Below are 4,777 nucleotides of genomic sequence, written 5' to 3'. Positions count from 1 at the left end.
AAGCTTTTATCTTAAAATCTAGCCAACTGACATCATACAAGAAACAGAATTTCTTTTCTTTTTTTGAGATAGGGTCTCACTATGTACCTCAGGCCAGCCTCGAACTCATGGAGATCCTCCGGCCTGAGCCTCCCAAGTGCTGAGATTACAGGTATGCACCACCACACCCAGCTCAGAATTTCTGATCAAAGGAAAGATGGAAAATTTTGAAGCACAGAGTTTCCAGGAGGGGAAAAGCCACGCCTGTTTATCCAGCATTTCACCAGAGTTTAGATGGTAATAGGGCAACTGGGGAATAATCCACATTAAGAATTTAACCTTCTTAATCACATCAGGAAAAATTTCTGCTTCTTTCTTTTACACTGACTGGTTCAATAAAGAAAATGAAGAACTGAGTATGATAACAACAGTTAACTACACTATGGTTGAAGTAAGATTTTATGGCTTCCCTAAGAATCTAATCATTTTATACGAAGTTCCAAGCAACTATTTACAAATGAACTTTGGGAGCCTGTATGCCTTTCAACTTTTTAAATTAAAACATCTAAAAGAGCACAAATATTCATGCATATGAGACCTCTATACACTGGAAAAAAGAAATCCAAAACACATTAGAACTTCCTTTTATAAAATCATTGTTGCCAAGGATATAGCTCAGCGGTGCAGCGCCTGCCTGGCAAGCACAAGGTGGTTAGTTCGATTCCCGGTACCCAGGCCCCCCCAAAAAATCATTGTTTAAAAAAAAAAATCATTGTTTATATTTTTTACTATTAAATACAATTAGTATGCTGATTAGTAAGTACTAGCGCTTTAATTTGTTCAAGACACAAGTTTGAAAGACAAGTTAAATGGAGACTCTTGTTACTTAATTTTATGTGGATGATTAAGGTCAGCATATTTCATAGTGACACACTGTATTTTATTTTCTACCACTAGGCTCAGTTGGCAGTCTTAAAAAAAAAATCCCAAAACAACCAAAAAAGCTCAACATGGATTTCTTTTATATTGTACTTATTTATAAAGCATAAGCACTACCACAAGAAAATCTTCAGTTTCATGTGTATAACCTCCTCATATGGATAAGAATCACACTAAAGGGGCTGGAGATTTAGCTCAGTGGCACAGTGCCTGCCTGGCAAGCGCAAGGTCGTGAGTTCAATTCCTGGTACCGGGGCGGGGGGGGAGGAACAACAACAAAAAAAGAATCATACTAAAAAAAAAAAAGACTAGCAGTACTATAAAGCATTTCACTCAAATGGAGAACACTGATCACAAATCTAAGTACTCTGCCCAAGAACAGTTTCCTTTATAAGCTAAGCTCTCTCAGTATTGGTGTGTCCAATAACATCTAGGAGCACGCGGACCAGGAATCCTTTAGTGAATGAGCAAATTCAGCAGGTAAACCTAGATGCTAATAGACTGAACTGCAGCAAAACTTGAGAAGGTAGGAGAAACTCAGATTTCCTACTCCATTGTGTCTTTGTATGTAAGTGTGCATGAGATTGAGGCCTTTGAGTGAAGGAAAAGGATTTGAGCCCAAAAATGTATAACCCTACATGTATTTCTTTCCACCACTGCATTTCACTAAAGTGAGGGCTGCTCACTGCTTCTCCTAAGAATGCCCTATCAATTTGCATACCAATCTTCTTTGGGTGAAATAGAACCAATTTTCTGGCCATTCCCATAGTTCACCACTTTTCCTACCCAAGTGTCTATGTAACTTTGGACAAGTGTGGAAGTAGTGGGAAAGTTAATTGTAACACATGAAAACATTCATTAGGTATGATTATAGTTTGGCTGAGACTCATGTGAGAATCAGCCATGGTTTTTCTTTAGAATATTTACAGATTCTTATTTACGTGAGGTGACTTGAAAAACAAAACACTTGAATAAACAGTCACTGGTCTGTGTGTTTTAAGAAAATAACTGCTTGAGAGTAGAAAATTAAAGAATCACTTTATGCATCAAATATCTTCACACTGTCTTGAGAGGCCATTGCATTTGCTTATAAAACAGCTAACTACTGAAACTATAAGCAATAAAGGATTTCATAAACTGCGTAAAATCAGTTTTAACAATGAGCACAACTCTGTGCTGCCAGTACGTGTGGACTCCTGAGAGCACCGGAGGGTCATCTCAGAACACCCTCCTCTGCGGTCTGGGGTGGAGCTCAGAGCAGGGTACCTGCTGAGCACTCCGGGGCCACAGGCTCAATCCCTGCACCACGCAGAACAAAACTGAGTTCCGTGTGGAGTCTTGACAAGTCATGATCTGACACTAGGAATAGGTTTACAGCATCCAGTGCATCATTTCTTAAAAATCAACACTCAACAGAATTTAAAAAAAGAAACCAAAACTAGGTAGGTCCTTACTTTATTTTGGTATGGGGAATTGAACTCAGGACCTTGTGCTTGCCAGGCAGGTGCTGTGCCGCTGAGCTATATCCCTGGCCCAGTCCTTACTTTTACAAAATTATTTATCTCTAGCAAAAATTACAATGTAAGCACAATAGGATCTTCAAGTATGTTCTGAAGACCATCAATGCCAGTGTCAGTCCAAAATACTACATCGTAATCTGCTTCAACTGGAAACACTTTCACACAAAGGAATAACTAGTGTTGGAGTTTGTATCATTTCATTTCCTAAAATAATGATGATATACAGTATATTATACAACTGCAGAAAGTGTCTTTGTACTCAGCTTTAGTCACGTATAAATGGAAAAAACCTTGTATTATCTTGTACCATATGAAATTGCTGTTTTTCAAGTACAAATTAAAACACTGTATTTAAAAAATAAGTTTTATTCAATCAAAATATGTATCAGCATTTAAAAAGATATTAATATTTAATTCCATAAAATTATTTTGTTAGACTATATAAATTGTTCAAATCCTCCAGTTGCTGCTTCTCAATTGGGAAGTGTTTTTTTGTGTTTTTTTTTTTGTTTAGACAGGGCCTCACTATATAGTTAAGCAGCTGGCCTTGACCTCCCTATGTACTGTAGGCTGGCCGTGAACTTGTAGTGATCCTCCTGCCTCATCCTCCTGAGTGCTGGAATTACAGGTGTGTACCATCACACTCAGCTGTGTTGTTTCCAAGGATGAAAAAGATGGTAGTCCCTTGCTAAGGGTCCAGTGGCTATGATGGATATGACAGAATTTCACAGTCCAGGTTTGCTTGAGTGGCTTGCAATACATGAGGTGAAGTCCCATCTTGTTGAAGGGTTCACATTTGTTAACCAAAGGATGTTCATACATATGCACATGCTGCTGCTGTTACTGCTTCCCCTAGGTTTGCACTGTAGTTATTATTTCCTTAATAGTATCACCACAGCCTTCAGAACTTGTGGTTCTTTTAGTTTAGTGGCTTTTTTTTTTTTTTTTTTTTTTTTTTAGTTTTTTTCCGCTACTGGGAATCGAACTCACAACCTCGCACTTGCCAGGCAGGCGCTGTGCCGCTGAGCTAAATCTCCAGCCCCAGAACTTGTGGTTCTAATGATTGCAGTGGTGCATTATTAGAGAGCTTCCTCAACATCCAAACATCGTGCGGCTTGCTGTCGACTCATACAGTCTCTTCCTTTGTGTTTATTTGGCCACAGGTTATGACCTGCTCTAGAAGTGAGGTTTTGCTGTTTTAAATCTCCAGCACACTCTGTCTGTGCTCTCTGATAGTGTACTCTCTGGTCCATTTTCAAACTTTCCCCAGTAACAGGAGAAATCCGGAAGCCTGCAGCAAGGTCTTGAAAGTTTGCGTTCACCCTGGCTATTAATTGGCCATTTGTTTAAAACGGGACTTTGATCTTCTCTGAAGTTCACTTCAGAAATTCAGATCTTAGACCAAGATCTTTCACACTACTACTGAGTAGTTCTTTTGCTAGCAGAGTCCTATAAGACTTTCCTCATTTGCAATATGTCCCAGTTATAAATCATATAAATGAAAGTGTTCACAATTCTTCTGAGGACACTACATTAGCTATTTCTCTGGAAAACAGTAACAACACAGTAAAGAAAAATTAAGAGTATAGTGCTATTATGATTCTACATAGTACAACTGGAAACATGCTTTATGTCAACTTTACTTACTGTAGTCAATTTTCACCCGATCTAATATTAGCAATTTCATATGGTACAATCTGTAAGTTAATAAGCAAGTACTTACTAAAGATCTACTCTACACTACGATCTGTCTCTGCCTCCTATCTGTGTAGATACCCTGGAAAGACTAACCTGCAAGTATGAAAGTCACTAATTTTAAAGACCCTCGTGGAAAAGCACATTATTATCTTTTAAAAATCCACTGATATGTGTGCTGTCCCCCGTGCTATAAGACACATATATTATGTTTGGAAAACATGTTAAATGCATCTTTGAAAGACTTTTTGAACTAAACATATAATGTGCTATGGCCAAAAGTCATTACTGAAATATACAATATCCAGTGATCCTAACTTTTAAAAGTTAACACTGGCCTGGAATTGTTCTATATTATTTTGAAGCTTCGAAAGGCTTTTGCTTAAGATAAATAACGACTGACATTTATTTATAAATGTTTCCGAAGCACGCCCACAGACACTGTTCTCGTGTACGACAGCCAACAGCGACAAAACCTGAATGGAGTGTCAATAAAAACTAAATGGTAAATGTGTTTGTGTTGTTTTAGAAAGTGCCGTGAAACACTGAAGTCCCGTCACCCAAGCTCTGTCGCCGGCGGAAGGGCGCCGCCTGACCCCACGCACGGCGCCACGTCACGGCGCCACGTCACGGCGCACGTCACG

General features: G+C 38.8%; 1 protein-coding gene across 1 annotated transcript in view; it reads right to left on the bottom strand.

Annotated features, from left to right (window-relative positions):
• Window positions 1-3,006: 3,006 nt before the first annotated feature.
• The window catches only part of Pygo1 (pygopus family PHD finger 1), a gene marked incomplete in the record, with an annotated part of 12,592 nt that continues 10,821 nt past the window's right edge, over window positions 3,007-4,777 (bottom strand). The window contains 1 exon segment of the mRNA XM_013510021.1: window positions 3,007-4,777.

This window comes from Chinchilla lanigera, unplaced genomic scaffold (genome assembly GCF_000276665.1).
Source record: "Chinchilla lanigera isolate Chin_1 unplaced genomic scaffold, ChiLan1.0 scaffold00008, whole genome shotgun sequence".
NCBI lineage: Eukaryota > Metazoa > Chordata > Mammalia > Rodentia > Chinchillidae > Chinchilla > Chinchilla lanigera.
Note: the sequence above shows the minus strand (reverse complement) of the source record. Positions and strands in the feature narration are given on the sequence as shown.